The 19,639-nt window shown below is 39.0% G+C and overlaps 1 long non-coding RNA gene across 6 annotated transcripts in view; it reads left to right on the top strand.

Annotated features, from left to right (window-relative positions):
• The window catches only part of LOC308406131, a 117,386-nt gene that overhangs the window by 40,178 nt on the left and 57,569 nt on the right, over window positions 1–19,639 (top strand). For all 6 annotated transcript variants that reach the window (XR_013973450.1, XR_013973451.1, XR_013973452.1 and 3 more), the window contains exon 3: window positions 13,740–13,876. This is a non-coding gene — a long non-coding RNA (uncharacterized lncRNA). The remainder of the gene's footprint in view (window positions 1–13,739; window positions 13,877–19,639) is intronic.

Consider the following 19,639-nt stretch of genomic DNA (forward strand, 5'->3'; position numbering starts at 1 on the left):
TTTTAAATAATTAAAATAATAAAAATGATTCCCATGTCTGAACACGGGGGCGGACTTAGCTATGGTTTGAGATGTAAAATATACTGGTTTTCTGTGTCAGAGTATAAAGTGCTCAGGTGTTTCAAGGTTTGAGAGTTCATGTGTGGCCTCTGTTGGTGTCAGAAGGACTTGCACTGTGGGACTGGTTTTATTTCATGTGCATAACTATTAGTGTGCGCATATTTCAGTGTTTTTCAACTGCACATCTGACACGCACTGAACTCTTCACCCCTTGCATTGCAAATCTTTGGCTCAGGACCTGCAGTGCTTGGCAAACAATCTAGGAAATGGAAATAATTTTGTTTGTGTGTGCGTTCTTAATTTCTAGGTAATTTCTAAGTGTAAAGCTGAGGTGTGTTAGTTGTTTTGATTAAGATTTGAGCTGAAACTGATACATCTCTGCCTTTTGACAAATGAAACATTTACATTTGAGGTACACAACATGTACTTTTCTCACTTTTGTGCCCTTAGCCAGATTCTTAGTGCCTATAAAATGTCAGTATTTCCCCATGTGGAGAGTCCAGGAGTGTTTTAATGATCAGTTCCTGTACCACAGCTTGATAAAAACTGTAGTTCCATAAAAATATTTTGCTAAAAGGTTTTAAGCTGCTGATCTGTTCTGTGTAATAGATTACATTCCAAAAGTAAGCTTTCCAGCTTTGTTCACACTATAAAGCTTTTATAATAGCTTTTATGAACCTCAGGCTTTGTACAGTATGAAGCTTTTATCTATAAGACTTTCGGCTGTGCGTTAGCTTTGCCAATAAGACATGCTGTTTAAGAGTTGGCAGCTGGTCTCTAGCCTCCACAGTAAATGGTTTGCAGCTGACTCTTATTCATAGTGTGTGTTTTTTCCCCTTTTTTCCTTTTCAAAATGATTTTGTCATGACCAAAACTTTTCTTAGGTAGAGTTACCAATCTTTGCCAGCTTGTCAGTCATGCTGTCCCACGTCTGAGACTCAAAAATCTCTACTAAGCTAATTTATAGTCCACTTTTTTAAAAGGGTGTTTTAGTGCTTTTTAAATATTTATTTATAAAAAGGGAGCTGTAAATCATCACAGGAAGCTCTAATACTTCTTTTTAAAGATTAAGGTGCCCATGTGGGAAATCCCGCATGTTTAGCTGCTGTGGTGGAACTTGCCATGGGAGACATTCCTTTCTACCTGAGTAAGCTGAGGCACACACACACACACGCACACACACCTAACATTTTAACAAGATAGGCCTGTTGTGCTTGTTCTCACTAAAACTAACAACTAATATACTATATCAGGAAGCAAAGTTATAATAAAGATAATAGACGTGTATGTGAGGCTGTTTGCGAGGGGGGAGGAAGGGGTAGGGCTGCACTTTAATTACTTACAGCTGAGCAACTGAATCTCTCTCGCCCTCTCTCTCTCTCTCTCTCTGTCTACCCTATAATCCACATTTAAGTTATAAACACTGTTAAGTTTCCATCTCTTTCTTTTTCTCATCTTGGGTGGCCAAACTGTGTTCATGACCCAAATTATGCTTCTTTTGCCTAATAGGGCTAACATTTGAACACGTGTATTTAAACACAAACTTTAGCAGTTTAGTTTTCTTTGGTTGTTTGGCATATAATTGCACGTCTTAACAGCTTTGACAGAAAACTGAGGGAAATTATGTGAAATTGCAGAGTGAATAATAAGCGAGTCTCGTGGAATTAAATACAAAACTTTACAATGGAAGAGATGCAAAAGAAAATGCATTGCTTGGGATGTTTTCCTGTTATCTTTGTGTTTATTGCAATTGTCACAAAAGCCCTAAGAAGCAGTTGTTGTAAAATTCATATAATTACAGACTTCCTTTCACGCTGCTGAGTGAAGATTATAAAGCCTTTCTCACAGAGGCTTCAGGTTTAATATTGCTTGGGTACTTGTAGTTCCTGGGTAGCTAAAGTTGACGTTTGATACTCTATTGATCCCTTAACAGAGTTTTCAGGTTTTATTGAGGTCAGAGGTCAAGCTTTGCTGTAGAAAAAACCCCACTGTGGTTGGAGTTGCTGGCAGGTAGCAATAACACCACCCCTCACTTCCATTTGATTTCAGCATTATTCTGAATGGCTGATAAGTAGTTTGGATTAAGTTTTACAATTATTAATGCGGTAACCAAATTAATAGTTTAATTTATTGAAGTTGATGACTAAATGCTCAAACTGAGGTATTTTAACTTCCCACTGTTCCTAGAAAATGTACTGAGCCCGCTTTCAGATGGGCTACTATATGCAAACTGCTGAAGTAAAAGGCTTAGATATTCAATTCAATTCAGGTCAATTCAATTCAGTTTTATTTATACAGCACTAAATCACAACAACAGTCGCCTCAAGGCACTTTATATTGTAAGGTAGACCCTACAATGATGCATACAGAGAAACACCCAACAATCACAGGACCTCCTATGAGCAAGCACTTTGGCGACCGTGGGAAGGAAAAACTCCCTTTTAACAGGAAGAAACCTTTGATAGAACCAGGCACAGGGGCGGCCACCTGCCGCGACCGGTTGGGGTGAGAGAAGGAAGACAGGACAAAAGGAGAACCAGAGATTAGTAACAAGTATGATTCAGTGCAGAAAGGCCTATTAACACATAGTGAGTGAGAAAGGTGTTTGCTTTAAACAGAGCTCGGAAAAAAACCTGAAGCTGTGAAGCTGTTGTTGCATCTTTAGGTTCTTAGGTATGCTCACTTTTAGTAAAGACGGTGGATTGAAACTGTGTTTAGTGGTGTGCATACAGATGGTTGGTGTTCAGGTTTCCCTCAAATGCCTTTATTTTCTCTAACTCTGACTTCGAGGTTCACTGTAGAGGCCATTTGAATACAGTGACATGTTTACGAAACCAGTTTGAGATGATCTGAGCTTTGTGACATGGTGCTTTAGCCATTAGAAGATGGAAGATGGGTACAGTATGATCATAAATGAATGGACATGATCAGCAACAATGCTCAGGCAGGCTGTGGCTTTTTAAAAAATGCTGAGTTGGTGTTAAAAAGACCCAAAGTGTGCCAAGAAAATGTTATATCCCCCACATCATTACAACACCACCAGCAGCATTTAAACTGTTGATATGACGCAGGATGTTGTTCGTGCCAAATTTGAATGCTGAAATCCAAAACGTTGCAACAGAAATCAAGACTCATCGGACCAGGCAACACTGAATATTTTCTCGCCTTTGGACAGTTGTCTATAAACTCTAGAAATGATCTGTGTGTGGTATTCTCAGTAAACCAGCTATTTCTGAAATACTCAGAAAAGTCCATCTGGCCCCAACAACCACCCTGATCATCTTTACCACATCTGAGTTAGAAAGAGTGAGTACGTGAGAGTGAAAGAGGGAGAGATTTTCTTATATAATGTGAAAGTAAATAAAAATACAGTAAAACTGTGAGGGTCAGCATAAATGGACAAGGTGGTAGAGGTGAAGAACAGAGTGAAACAGAAGCAGGAGTGTAGGAAGTTATGAGTAGCTGCTGACACCACTCTTTAGCTGTACAGTATATGGAGAGTCTCTATATGATCTGTGGGTGGCCTGAATTCATTCGGTGGAAACTGAAACCAGCCTATCCTCTCTAGTCTTACATCAACAGAATGTTATTTATGTGTTCTATTTTAAGGTGAAAGCTCTGAGTTTCTCCCTCTCTGTCTCCCTCTTTCTGTGTGTATGCCTGGAGCATTCCTCTTACGGCAAACTATGTGAAAAAAAAATAAACCGGGTTGGCTACGTTTCCCTAAAGTTAATGATTATAAAGAGGTGTTGGCAGACTAAATTATCACCTTCTGAAAGGACTCTTTGAAAAATATGTGAACCACACATATCTGCAGGAAATGTCAGTGTAATCCTGCCACCCTTACCTCACTGACTCCACCCATTTCTGAGCTTGAAAAACCCTCAAAAGCTACATTAATTTTTGAATGAAATGTTGATTTTTGTCCGTAAAAAGGCATCACTGTAAAAAGGTTAGTTAATCTATCGATAACATTAGATGCACCTGAATGATATAAAGCAGAATGATTCCTTCTCATAGTATCACATCACTGAAACACTTTGCCTCCTGTTCAGATTATGTGCAGGTTAACAGTGCCAATCTTAACTCAGTTGATTGATACGACCGTTTCGTTTCTGAGGAATTCCACACGCTTAACTCTTTTGCCAAAACTCCTGTATTAAAATCATGAGGCGAAAAATCCCCCAGATGAAAGCGCAAAAAGAGCCAGTGTAATATGACAGCTAAATTTGATGGCACCGGGCAGACTAAGATGACTGCTCTGAAAATCTAATGAAAGGTTTCTTTGAGAGGCCATGTTAGCAGGTGAATGGAAGTGAAATATGTAGGCTTCCTCCTCCTCCTGCTCCCCTCTCCCCACCTGTACTCTTTCTCCAGGCTGAAAGGAAAGCCTGTCTAGGCTTCGACTCTGTGTAACCACAGCTCACTAACAACTTCTAGTGATTCATTTCTGTGTGATTTATCTATACAGTTGTCCGTGTCCCAATGAAGGAAGGAGTTATTCCAATATAGCTACTTTTAAAGCCTTTTTTAAATTACACTTTTCCTTTCTCTTGCATAAAGAGGCATTGTACATGGGACAGACCAAAAAGAAAATTAAATAGATTAAGTCTTTATTCTGATTGTTTTTAAGAGCGAGTTATTAATTCGACATAAGAAAAGGTAATAAATTAAATGACTGTTTACATTTTCCTCTCCTCATTTTTAACATTTTGTGTCTAAGTGAGTAATGCTGTTCATTATTCAAACTGAAGCTTAGGAAACAAAACGAGATCTGACACACCCTTGTATCAAGCCCCTGGGCTAGTGAGAGACAATATGTTGTTCTAATATGCTAATTTCACATTATGGATTCAGTGAAAATGAGCATGAGAGATGATCACACCATTAAAAGTTAGCATTAGCAATGTACTATGCTAATCACACCAGATGGGACCATTCTGTTTGTGTAAATTAACTTCCTCCACTTCTTTGTCGTCAGACCTGGGAAGATAATCCTTGACAGGCCTTACTTGACTGAAATATATTGGCTGAAATAAATTCATTTAAATGAGCTTTCAGGAAACATAGTCCGAGCTCAGATACCCTCAGACTACGAATGTGCTGCGCGCCTCATTCCAGGAGCTGCTGTAAATTACTTTTTCATTTTCAAGGTTTAAAATAAGCTGTGAAAATATACCAGACTTGGTGGTAACTAAAAGAAAATGTAACTGGTATGTTTTAGAAATACATATGTATCTTGGCAACAGTGTCTCGCTTGAGCCTGTAAGCCTGAAGTACTCAGCTGATGGGGTCTTTTCAGGAGTTTGTGTCTGGTTTTATGTGAGTTATGGGTAAGCCCTTTCTTTCCTCTTGTGCCGCTTGCCAACAGTCTAGCTGGGTAGACTGATTTGCTCATACACATCTTTGGTACAGTCTGTTTCTGCAGTCTGCATATAATCATTAGCACTTTAGGATTTTAGAGTTATTCTTCTATCGTGATTTGCTCTAGGTGGTGGCTTGGGGGAAGGTGTGATAAGTACTAATGTGAGGAAAACATCTACCTCTAGTAGAGAAACTTGCCCCATTAAAATGCGTTGTTTTTATGCCAAGAATACTGTCATTATCATAACAAACTACACAAATGGACTCTGATAAAATTCAGTAACCCTCCTTAGCCAAAATCAGTATTAGTTTTCCACCACTGTCCCCGGGCATGTTCTGGCTCTCTGGCTCCATAATCCAGGGCATATTCTAAGATCCCTAACCCAGCAGTAAGCTTTGTTATTGGGCTTTCGTCCAGCTCTGCTCTTGGGAGGTCCAAGAGCTCCTCTAAAACCCCTCTGGTATTTTTTTTTTTTTGTTATGTGAAGGATTTTTATTTTCAATCACACTGTCCCAATCCCCGGGACAATTAGAGGTCGTCACAGAGCAGTTTACAGAAAGTGCAGAGCAACTGAATGTTGTTTTGGAAAGTTGTTATGGTCCCTTGTGTAACTGAATAGTCTTGGAACAGCAACATTAAAAAGAAAGAAAGAAAAAAAACTTCACAATACAGTAGCAGAAATAGGTTGCTTATCTTTTAATATTTTATACTTACCAGAGACCTTGTTTATCTAAATCCCCGAAAAGTTGAGGGTGTCCAAGAAAATTAAATGTTTTACACAGACATTCGGTAAGCATTTCTTCCAAGACCTTATTCAAATCCCAACATGAGATAATTATATGTTTTCATCTTCCAGGTACTTGAACTCATTATCTCAATTCAGTCTACTTATATCATCAGATCTAATAATTTCACACAAGGAGCTTATACAGTATCATGTAGTGCTAATAGACCTTTACATCTTGCCAGATTTATGTTTGTAAAATCAATGTTTAAAGAGACAATTTGGCATTTTTGTTATGTTCCATTTCTTTCACTAAAAGATAGCCATAGTTACCCTTTATTAGAACTCTGTCACACAATGCACACAACTTTTACTTTGAAGGCTAACAATCTCCATTGCTTTTTACTTTGCACTTTTTACAGTAGTACAACACTAGATGTTGGCATGTGCTAGCAGATAAGTCGGTGTATTCCATGCAAACTACAGGCGACTGCAGCAGTCTGCTAGCAACCAAAGCTATCACAAAGAAGTATCCCCAGCAAGTATCCCGAGCTCTTATTGTACTTAGCTAGTAACCAGCCATTGGGGAATTTGCCTTTTTCCCGTGATAGCCAGGTGGTTGCTGAGTGGTCTCTGGGCTGGGGTGACTTGGGCCTTATTCAGCAGTCTCTAGCTACCTTGTATGATAGCAGTATTGTTCATGCCAATGTTTACATGTAGGACAAAGCTCTCCAGTGGTGATAGATGGAAGCACATGAGAAAAAAAGAGGTTATATACAGCAATGTCTCAAGTAGAAGTAGTGGTAGATCATTGGATTCTTCAGCTTTGTTTCCTTTTTCAAAAAGGTGATTACTTCATTTATTATTTTATATTACGTTCAGTAACATAAAATCAAGTGTATATATTGAAGCGAAAATAGATCTTTCCATAAACCAATACTTACTATACTGACATGACAAAACCACAATGTAGAAGCAGAAATAATGTATTAGTGCACTGAAAACACAAGGAAACTACTGTTCACTTATTGTGTGCAAGAGCTTGCTCTAAATTGCTGCTTAAAATATTTGTCCAACATTAGAGCTAATGATAGCATAAGGAAAAAACAAGCAATGCAACATTACCAAATTATAATCACCCGGTATTTATGAGCCACTATTTAACAGTTGTGGCAGTGGAGCGGTTCATTTTGTGCCTTTAAATAACTACGTCGAACTCATTAACCTTTCACATGTACACATTACTTCTGCAACCAACCCTGTTCTCTCTCTTTCTCTCTCTCTCTCTCTCTTGGCCATTATCTTGTCAGCATGAAGTCATTGTCTGAACCAATCCCAATGATGTAATTTCCTTCATAAACAAGTCCAATTTCCTCTTGAGGTTCCATGTGAGCTGAGTTTATCCAGAGTGCCCCAAAGGGACTTCAGTTTGCTTCAGTCTTTCTACTTCACCCAGTATACTGCAGGACTTTCCATTACAGCTTGCTTATTTCTATAGGTGGATGAGCCTTGTGTGCAGCAAAACCACATAAGACGTGTTTGATGAGACAGACCCTGTCATAAAATCATTCATATATTAAGATGTTCTATACTCTTCTATAAGTATCCATCCATCCGTCCATTTTTTTTGCTCCTCCAGTTTAGGGTCACGGGTGGACTGGAGCCATCCCAGTCACCAAAGGGCTTCAATAACTAGTCCATAAGTAATATACCAAACAGTTGATTCTTTTCATCTGGATGCAGTGTTTTCCATTCATCAAGTGACTTCCTCTAAAAACACTGCATCCAGATGAACAGAATCAACTTTGTGGAATTTCCTTACCTGGATGATTGAGGATGCATCAAAACTTAAGTAATATAGTTTTCTATAAGTACCCTGGCTTAAAGTGTAGATTATCTGAGTGAAAGCATATAATCTTTTGATAGGTTTTTGTTGGAGCAGTGGTTCTTTTTTTTCTTTTTACAGCAATGCAGATTAACAATCCAGTCACAACCTGGACTGATGTCAATGCTCAGGCATCACAATATGTGGAAACGCTGCGCTGTTCAAGCAGAAGTTGTAGTTTCTTTAAATCAGCAAGGTGAAACGAACGACCACAGCATGAAGTGTTTTTGGGATTTTTTTATGGAGTACATCACAGCTGTGGCCTGCCTGCAACAACATGGCCTTGGTTATTGTATTCAGCAAACGTAATCACAATCTAGATGAGCTTTAAAGCTGCTCGTTGCTGTCAGGGGAAAAAGAGCACCATTTTCCTTGCCAAATACCCTCCTTGGTCTGTTTCTCATGGAAGAGTGATATGGGTTAGGAGTTTAGAACTGTAACACACCCATGTATTTTAACAGTTCTCCACCACATGTGTTATCAGCTGAATGTGGGAAAGCCCCGCTGAGAGAATGACATCATCCCCTAAAACTAGCGATATTTTTAACACACAAGGGTGTAACTGGGAGGAAAGAAGGCCATGGCAGAGACTGCTGAAAACAACTGAAACTAATGTAAACAGATAAAGAGGCAGATGCCAATTAAGGGTCGGAGGAGAGCTTTAGATTTTGCACAATTTGGAAAAGGTGCAAAAGTGCACAGCGTACAGTTTATGGAACTTCCAGAAAGAACTTTGAATCTCAAAGCTTTAAAAGGTTATCAAAGCATCCTTTATAATAAGTAAAACACAATGTGGGCTATAAAATGAAGCATTTGCAATATTTTTTTCACCTTTTAAAGCTCCAACATAGTCGGGAGTTTGATCTTAAAATGTTTTAACTCTGCATGTGCTGTCAGTTTAGCCATAATTAGCATGAAACCCAGTGACATAATTTATAGTTTTGCAGTAAGAGAGAAGGGTGGAACTGGAAAATCGCAGGGAATCTTTGGAAATGAGTGAATGCTAAGAAAGACTGAAAACAATGGAAACAATGATGATGCCTGCAGTTTTTTTTTCTGGGAACAGGGTCGTGATATGCTATAATTCACTGGCATTACCATAGAAACATGAGCATGTTAAAGTAATTGGTTTCGACAATAAATACAAAGTGTGAGCACACAATGTCTCATCAATTCTGAATAGGGCAAAAGACGCTGAACTGCCTTCTCAGCAGTTGAGCCTGCATTTCAGACTTCTCCAAAGGTTGTGGGCTCTGTTTAGCAGAACTTTGGCAAAGACACAAACTCATCCTAATAATTGTGAAGGTTTCTTCCAACATATTAACTGTCAGCTGAAAGTGTTCTTGCAGCATTAAAAGCATAGACACTTAAATCTGATACTTCTCTTACTTTAACAGGCATGTTTTGGCTTAGTGTGTAAAATCTTGCATTAACGTTCTAAAATTCTGTTAAACATTCTTTAGGTTAGACACCACATGATGATGTAACATTGTAAGTGTTTTTTTTTCTTCTGATCTACTGATACTGATACTATCTGGCGTAGTCGACTGATTAAGGGGTGAAGTCAGCTAAAGTCATCTGGCCACTGCTTCTTTAAAGAAAAGTGGTGAGCTGCTCATGCTATTAAACTAAAAAAAGGGGGGGGGGGCTTTGGGGAAGCTTACATCACCATTGTCATTACCACCATGACCACTGCACTGACCAGCAATATCATCTGCCTCACCGCTGTCATCATTATCAGCTCCCAAAGCTCAGTGCAGTAGCATAATAAACTCTGAGATTTAAAGCCCTGCTGGAAAGATGACATCATCTTTAACCTCCCAATAATTCTTCAGCGAAGAACTGACAGAACTGAAGAGCTAGCTGTGTAAATGATGTGGTGTGTTGGCATCTTTGCAGGAATTGTCAGCTGCTTTGCTGTCTACATCTCAAAGAAAAGGCCCTGTGGGAAAGTTGACATCATTCACATGCTGCAGAACAATAACTGGCATCTCTAATCCTCTGACATAAAATTGACATATGTCTAGAATTGGAGGGGGAAAAAATATGTGAGCAGTGGAAATCGTTGGCCCTTCTGCCGGAATCATCAGCTGTTTGGCGTTCTGGAAATGAGCGCGGGGTTTTTTATTTTAGCAGACTTGTCAGAGACACAGCCCGTGAACTGCAACTGCGAGGGTTCAGCGGTTCTTCATGAAATGCTGTCACACATCTCTGTGCAGTGTTCCAAGGGTATCTACTCTGTAATGTCCAAGATCGCTTAATAACCCTCAAGAATATGTCTTCAGTCTAACCCCAGGCTAAATGACATAATTCCTAGACAGTGAAAGCTCAGCTGTAAACTTCAAACTGGTATGAAAGGAAATAAATATGAGGTCAAAAGCATCTGAAAATTTACAACCATAGCGGCCAGCCCAAGGTTAGAAACTTGAAAACTTGTCAGCAGGCGTTCATCAAAGATGCAGTAAGGGCTTGAGGGACATACAAGCTCTCTATTGCAAAGTTTTGTGTTTTCACAGAAAACTGACAGAAAGGCAATGTAGTAATCTTGCTGAAAGGTATAATTATATGCAACATTTCAATTCAGTTGAGTAAAATTCAATTTCATTTATATAATGCCAATCACAACAACTGCCAAAGTGAATACTGTTTATCTTGTTTATGTTTACTGATCAAATATGACATAGAAATGTAGATAAAATGTGTTTTAGATAAAAAGTTTTCATATAAAGCTGTTAAAATGCATAAATACAAAGTAAAGAACCATTTTTTTTACACTGTAATCTAATAGCTAATTAATCTAATTTGCTCTTTTCTACCCTTTTCTTCATGGGGGTGGGGGGTCCACTGGATGCTGCCTTTGGGAAAAAGCACTCAGTTTACTAAACTGGCTGAGAAAGCATGCCCACTCTACACCAAGATTTTATATATATTTATATAATGGCGGTCTAACCTGGTACCTTTACTGTTAGTGTTTGGAATAATTTAAAAGCAACAATAGTAATTACAAGGAACTGCTGATGAAGTCAAAGTTCATTTATTTGGTATTTATTCTGTATATGAGCAGTTATGATGTTAAAGGTTAGCACCTAGAGCTGGGCGATATGAGATTTTTTCATATCACGATATGTTTTTTTCATTTCAGGCGATAACGATATCTATCACGATATAAGCCAAATAACTATATTTGTAAGATTTAAATGTGCCGTTGCTCACAAGTAAAATGTGAAATAATCAGCAGCTTGTTTTTATTTAAATATTTATTTCCCATAATAAGTTCAACAGGGTAGATGTACTTAAGGAACATGAGACTTTTTCAGATAAATAAAGGCAAATATTGCAAACTACACAAAAGGCAGCCGCTAAAGCGTTTAAGTTTCAAAATAGAACAAACGAAACAGACTAAATTGTCAATTCCACTTAGAAACAAAATATTAATTCTAAAAATAAATCTTAGTTTGTTTTACAGAAGAACAGACAAAACTGACTAACTTTTGTCAATATCAAATAAACTGAGAACTAAAAGGAAATTCTCAATCTCTCCTTGTTGTATAGCTGAGCTTTTCAAACAGTTTTAACAGTTACTTTAGTCTGACAAAAGCCGAATGACGAATTAGCGCTTCCAGTCAGAGACTGAGGCTACGTCCACACGTACACGGGTATTTTTGAAAACGGAGATTTTCCGCTTTCGTTTTAAAAAATAATCCCGTCCACACATAAAGGCAGAAATGAAGGAAAACGCTGCTATGAACATGCCAAAGCAGCAGGTGGCGCTAGATTCCTAACCGCGCAGAAATGTTGGCCAATCAGAAGTCTAGAAGCCTCGGTGGGAAAAAGTAAACAAAGCTGGGGCATAGAAGCAGAACCGAGTCGTATGTGTGGACGGACAGTAACTGTGTGTATATGTAAGCATTTAAACACTGCAGAGAGTAGAATTAACAGTAACAGTATTGTAGAAATTCATTTCACCGAAACAATAACGTGGCGCACAGTGTGATGCATGCACCAGTTTATTGTATTTCCAGACTTGCTTTCGGCACAATTTACAGTGCACGTTTTTTGTCAGACTTGAAATAGCCGAAATACCTTCACACTACGGAACTTCTATGGCTCTTCCGTTCGACAATCTCTCCGGCATTGGAACCATCATCTGTTTTCTCTTCGGTTGATTTTTCTAGTCGGCACACTGATTTCCTCCATTACGTGCTGGCTGCTTCCCAAACAAACACACGTGCGGCTTGGCACTTGTGCTGTACGTAACAAGTCATGCGACGTGACGCTGCGGCTGTGATTGGTTCGGCTCTGCGCTACTTAATTTGGATTGGCTGACCTTTTTTTTTTTTTTTTTTTTTTTTTTTTTTTTTTAAGAGGACAAGAGCGGCGAGGTCTATCGCGATAGCTTAATTTCTCTATCGAGTAAAAGTTATATCGCGATACATATCGTTATCGTTCTATCGCCCAGCTCTATTAGCACCCCATAGCATACAAAATCAAATCAAGACAAAATGTGGCATTTACATCCTCTGACTTGCTATAGTACGTCCCTCTGTCCTATTTAGGGATTCATGGGGTTCTACATGAATATTTGAATTCATTTGCATGAACAAACAAGCTGTGTTGCTCATGATGCAGTGTTGTTTAGCTGGCTTGTCTGGGGTTCTCACCTGCTCAGGAAGAAGGATGAGTAACACCTTTAATTGTTGAGGTCACTGAATATTGCAAAGTCCATAAAAGGGTCTAACAAAGCTGAATCACTTAATGAATCAGTAACTGGAGAACCAGAGTGGAGAACCAGTGCCGTTAGAGTTTCGCGGGCACATACAAGAAGGATACATCACATGCTGAGCCTTTCTAACTCCTCAAAGAAGTGATGGCATCACTGAATGAATAATGAAAAGCTGACGTCTCAAGTGTCCTGTATACTTTGCATTCTCTTCAGATCTTTCCTCAGGCACAATGTAACTTAGTGTCTGACTCAAGTGAGTCACGCTAACATCTGTAGAGAAAATATGGTGTGCTGTTTTTAAGTCAGTAAGTGAGTGACTCTGCCTGATGAGTCATTGGGTTTATACTGGACAAACTCAGTGGCTCATTCGCAAATATTTAATCAGAATCCGTAGCATCATTTTACAATAGGAACAACTCTATAATTAGTCAGTGAGTTGCTTTATAATAAGGAAAAAAGTACAGGAATTCAGGTTGCATGCAAAAGCTCAGGCTTTTACACCAGGATATCAAAGTACACATGACTAAGCTGCTGATAGTGCTACTTTTAACAGGCATGGAGTAAACACGCTGGCTGCTTATGCCCATGTTCAGGATGCCACAGTGTTTGAATTGGATGTCAGTACGATTTCAGCATGTGACCGAATGATGAGCGTGAGTCCTCCGTGTGACTGGAAGGATCTTCAAGTCGTCACCTAATTATTGTTGAAATCCCCTACAACACATGTACGCAGACAGACACACAGTTGGACATGTCTTCTTTCCTATGGAGTATTAACTCTTCCTTGTTTATCCAGTTGCTATGAAAACACAATCAGCCACAAGTCAACACTGAAATACTCCAAACAAGCTTGATTATTTCTCTAATTAAGCTTTAATAAGCCCTTATTAAACGGCCACAGGCCTCGTTAGGCGGTTCATTAAGCCATTTCATCCTTTTATTCCTTCATTAAGTCCCTTTTTCTTCTTTCTTTTCTTCTCAGGGAGTGTGGGAGTGGTGAGGTCTGGGAGATCACGACCTTAATTCTCTCCAAGACAGACGGTTTAATTAACACTGGAAGAATCCTCACTGACTCCAGACCTCTACAGTGAGAATGTACAGGGGAATTGGCTTGCCAAGGTAAGTCACTATGCTAATGTGCTTTTTACTGGCAATATACACTAATAACCTCTTAGGTTAGAACAACTCTGTCTCCTGTATTTGTGATGTAATTAGATGATAATATTGTGTGCATTAAAACATGCAAAAAATATCAATTCACATCTAATTTGGCAGTGTTTTGGAGAGATGATTATCATGAGCATGAGTGAATTAAATATGAAATACATTTTTTTTGAAACCTCAATCTTAGAAATGGAGGGGTAAGCAATTTTTAAAGTGGTGCAAGCTACAGAACAGCAAGATGTAAATATTCAACCAACTGACAGCATGCTAAAAGTGGATAATTTTTTTGGTTCCCCTTCACCGGGTAGCACGTTATGTGCAGTCAACACTGACATTTTGGTTGCAACAGCTGTCGCAAAGTGCAAAATGTTAAGATCCCACCACTTGTGTGTGGGTTGTTTACAGTTAGAAGCAGGAAATCTATTCGTGTTATCAAGACAAGTTCGACTGCGAAAGCAACTAGAACGGAACATTTGCCACAGATAGAGAGAAGTCTGAAGTGGCTAACCATCAAAACTTCCTAAATGTTGATCACCTTTTTAAATTTTCTCACATTGGTTTGCACTTTGACATTATGCACCAATACTGAGTTAACAGTATCCTGTTTGAACAGTGTATCAGTTTCAGGATGGCATCTAGTTAAAAATATCTTTTTACAAGGATTTGATGCTCACAGTGATGCTTGTGATAGTTGTTTTTTGTACTGACTAAAGGTAATAAACTGATACCAGCTGGACACCCAAACATTATGCTCAAAACGAGTTTTCGGCATTACAGTTTTGGAACTAAAAAGAGTCCCTTTTGAAAAGTGAAATACTAAATATTCACCCTGAAGCTCAAAAGTTGCAGATAAGGGTTAATAGCACCTGTTTTTAATGTCTGCTGTGTTGGGGGATTCCCCTCTCTGTGTGGAATAGTGAATCTCCCACACACAGAGCTTCTATTTCACATGATAACAAACAGCACCTGACAGTGTGTTTGCCTTTAGCAGTAAAGAAATTTATACCCCTGGGAATCTTAAAGAACAGGTGTTCCTCAGTTCATCCACCATAACGCTGTTTATAATTGCATTAAGAATCAGTACACTCAGAAAAATAAATGGACCTATTGTACTTGCAGGGCAATGTTTTTCCTGCGGTCTCTCCAGGTGAGGCTTGACGTTGAATGACTAAGACTTCTGATCCAGATTTAACTGACATTCAGCCTGGTTCCCATTAAAACAAACATAACAAAACTATGTTGTTAAAATGTTTATGATTGCATAAGACTGTGATTTTCTCCAGCCAGCTAGGACGTTTGAGTGCTAACGTTGTACCTTTGCATATTAGTACATAGCATAGCATTTTTCTACTTATACTGACCGACTTGTCAAAGCTTATCTCACATCTGCACCTATGCTCAGCTAACATGCATGCCTCCAGATGGTGAGAGGAAAGGAGAGCACCCAGTTAGAAAAGCACCAGGCACGGGAAGAACAAAGGCCCCAAGAAGGCTGACACCCAGAGCTCACTTGCAGAAAAGAGAAAAAAAACAAACCAAAACCCCCCCAGAATTATGCAACTACATGTTTACTGTTTGGAAACAGCTTTTTGGTCCTTGAACGGATACCTTTAGTCAGTGTCAGAAATTAGTAACTCTAACAGTAAGTACCAAACAAGTAGGGCATGGAAGCAGTACATCTAATGTAGACGTGTGTGTATTTTTGTGGGGATAGAGAAAGAGAGTGGTAGAAAATTAAATATTGTGGGAAAAGTTAATGTCTGTATGTGTACGCACACAAAAATGCATTTTTTAAAATCCTGCTGAGGTAACAGATGTTCACTGTAGCGATAAGCAGCGAGTGTCCAAACTAATCACTGGTTTGTGTGTGTGTGTCTGTGTGAAGGGGAATATGTGTCCCTGTGTCAGTCAGAAAAGCTGTCCTTCACCTGTCTGTGCTGTTTTTGGTACACTGTATGCATGTGTGTGTGTAGGCTGACATGCTCTAGTGCACATAGATAAATATTACACCTTCAGTGATGAAGTGACTGAGCTTCCTGACACTTCTCCAGATGTCCAAACCCCAGGATTCACCGTCTGCCTCCTTCATTTTTTGTCTTTCTTCCTGTCCTGGTTGTTTTGGATTTCTTTGAGTACCAACACAGCATCCCTGTTGTACAATTTATTTTATCACAATGCTTCTGTAGATCACTCGCTTCAGTTACCCTTGCTAACACATATAGCATTAAACACGTACTCAACATACACATGCACATTCGTATTTACTGCGGTGAATATGAATATGCCCCCTCCCCGCATGGAAGTGCTGGTTTTGACGTTATGCAAAGTCACAGCTCCTACATAGGAAGACAAAACGAGAAACACACACACCCCATATGTCAAGTGATAAGTTACAACATTAGTGCCAAAAATTCCATTGAAAAGCAGAAGCTCTGACTGTTTTTACCTTTTTTGTAGAGAGAAATGAAACTTGTGTAACTACAGTATCCACAGTTGAGAGATTATATTGACTTACACATTAAGTATGATGAAAAAACGTAGAAATATCTGCCATTATTGTGTATTTAATCAGAGATGCCTTTGCAGACGGCTTTTTGATGTGCTAAATAATGCTCGGAGCGAGTAATCCTAACTTAAGTGGGTACTTGGTTTTATTCAAGTCCAAATCTGAAAATAGGGGGATAAGCTTTGGACAAATGCTGAATCCACAAGATTACGGTGTGCAGCTTAGCCTGCTGAGCAAGCCAATCACTGGCTGAGTGTCTTAATTGTCTGTAATTGTAGCTGTAGTCTAGTCAGTGAAACAATCAAAGCAAGCTATTACAAGACCTCGGTCACCAGCCCTTAGGGTGGGACCTTAGATCTCCAGATACGTGCATGCACATAGAAATATACAATTGCGTATACATGCACGCATCCATGCACGCACGCACACAGAAACAGACACATACACATACACATACACATACAAGCAGTCACCCACACATTTCCTGTGTGTTTCATGTAAGACAGTCTTTTTCTTCCTTCTCTTCTGTTTAGAGAGGAAGTGCAGGTCTAATGACTTTTCCAATGCGTCACAAGCAGTGCATGTGGGAGGCAAGCAGCCGCACTGCACGTGTGTGCATGTGAGAATCTTTATGCATATATGTATGAGTCTGTGAAGGGCTTGACACATGCGAGATTTGTTATTCATTTGTTAAAGGCTTTATGTGTATTTCGCCTGTCTGTTTCAGAGAAACTTCACAAAAAGTTTGTGAGCGCTTTTGAAATAAAGTTATTCATGTGCTTGTGTTCACAGGAAGTGTGCACACCTAACTGAGTATTTTTGGTCAGCCTCTGAAAAATAAGCATCTCATAGGGATTCCGATTCACTCCTTGCATCGATGTGGCCATGTGCACCACTGAATACTGCATGTGTACACAGTTTGTTTTTGAAAGTGCATCTTGTTTCTCGTAAACAGAGCTACCACTGAGAACATACACAACTGTAAAACCTAGTCTGTCTGCACTACTCATACTCTACATATCAATCCTAATCAATATTTTATTTTATGGGAGAATGTGTAGCAAGCTGAACTTTCAGTAATAATATTTTCTGTTAATGTATAATGTATTTATGATGGTTGCTGCCAATATTTCTCCTCATTTTCAGTGTCCCACTGCATCATTGTGGGGCTCTGGAGGGTTCCACTCATAAATCACCAGCAACTGGTGAAAGTCAGGCTTTTCACCATGAAATGTAACAGTTTTTAAAAAATTGGAGTCTTTTTAAGGAAACAGTTGAAGCAAAGACAAACCGTTACAATGGCTGCAGATTTCATGTGTCCATTGGTATTGGCACTTTTTAGTTTTGTTCCATTGGTGCATTCTTGAATTAGTCAGAAGTTTTTATGGGATGCCCTCTCAACCTCGATTTCCTACTCAGAAAGTCCAATCTCTATCCATGAATGTACTGCAACAGCAAAAAGCATAATGATTGTGATCCCTGAATGGCTCTACTTTGCGAGGAACCAAACAAATCTGACATTTGTGTTTCCAGGTATCTGGACTGCAACATATGTTACAGCTAAGTTAGCTGTAAATGCAGGCAACAAGAATCAGAGGAACTGGTTAAGATGCCGTTGCACAAAAAGGTGACTAAATGACTAAATGAACTGAGCAAAGAAAAGTGGCCATGGAGAAGCTCAGTTAGTAGTAGGAAGCGCTGGAGCTAAAGCAGGGTGCCAGAAACCTGACTGAGTTTACTTTGAAACTGCAGACACATGGATAGAAGTTAACTAGAGAAAGAATACGTTTAGAATAGCACATTATATACAAGTTACTGAACGTGTGACTGATTATATAAGCAGAGTATCTACTAGGTGGTAGACATGTTGGAGGTTGTAATGTAAGGCATGATCCTTAGCTCTGACCTCGAGCATAGATTTCTAGCAACACAACTACATCGCCACAAGCAGGAACCATTCTTCTTGGGTTGCCAGTGTGAAAAACCATTAGCTAATCCCCACAATGCCTTGTTCCCCAAGCTCCAGCTGCAGTGAGCTTGCACAGTTCAGCTGAGGCCACAGAGAAGTGTTTTGCTCAAAACAAGTACCCATTCAAAGACCAGGGTTGGTTCTTAGCAACTTCAGCAAGTGACTATTGAAACATTATTTTAGGTGAAATGAAAAACAGAATCAAAAACAGTGTTTTGATTGGATTCAAGGCCTTTACTGAACCCTTCCACCACATTCATCACTCCTATTCTTTACCTTTGCTCCCTAGTGCCAACTCCATCATTTTCTTCACTATGTCTTATGCTTATGAACACCCACTCACATTTTCCTTCTTTTTTCTCCTCCTTTCATGTTTTTCCTTCAGTTTATTCCTCTTTCTACTTGTCCTTCCATTCTCCTCTGTCCTCCATCGTTTCATGCCCAACACTCAACCTCTTTCAGCAGCTGTTCGTCTCCACTCCATTCCTTTTCCACACTTTTTCCTTTGGATCCTTTACTATCATTACATTCTTTCTGTTGTTTGACATATTAAACTTCTTTGTGCTTTACTGGCTTTAAGTCTGGCTCCAATGCCACATATGTGGTGATCGAAGGATGAAAAAGGTTATAAGTATAGTGGAAAAGCAATGGCTTGGTGTAAGTATGTATTATTCAGTGATAAAATGGAATGACTTAGTTGTCTGCAATACCAAGAGCAAATGATAGCTATACATTTACAATAATCATTGATAATCATTACTAGTTAGTTTAGGCACCTATTAATTTTCTTACCAAAACATGGGAAATGTCATGAACCCTCATGCTTGTCTACTGAATATAAGACTACAGGCTTAGCATTGGTTAGCTTAGCCTTAAGACTGGGTAATCATTAACATTCGCATCTGGAAAACAAGAGCTAAAGTTGCTACTGAATGAGTATGATCACCACTGACAGTGAGAAGAAGACATGGGAATGAAGCCCAACAGTCTTTTCCCCTGACATGTTTGAAACCTTTACTAGTTCTCATCAGTTTAAGTTTTATATCAGCATGAAACTGTCATCCTATTTGTATTTATGATTTTTCCCATATATTTATTCCCCCCCCACAGAACCTTTAATATAGGCTTTAAAAAAAGAAAAAAGAAAGTAGTAGAGATAAAACAAATGAGATAATGTGTCAATATAGTAAAACTTAGGAAGTGAAGCTTTACTTGTCTGATCTGATCTGGCTGTCTGGTTTCA

This window comes from Rhamphochromis sp. 'chilingali', assembly GCF_963969265.1.
Source record: "Rhamphochromis sp. 'chilingali' genome assembly, chromosome: 11".
Classification (NCBI taxonomy): Eukaryota; Metazoa; Chordata; class Actinopteri; order Cichliformes; family Cichlidae; genus Rhamphochromis; species Rhamphochromis sp. 'chilingali'.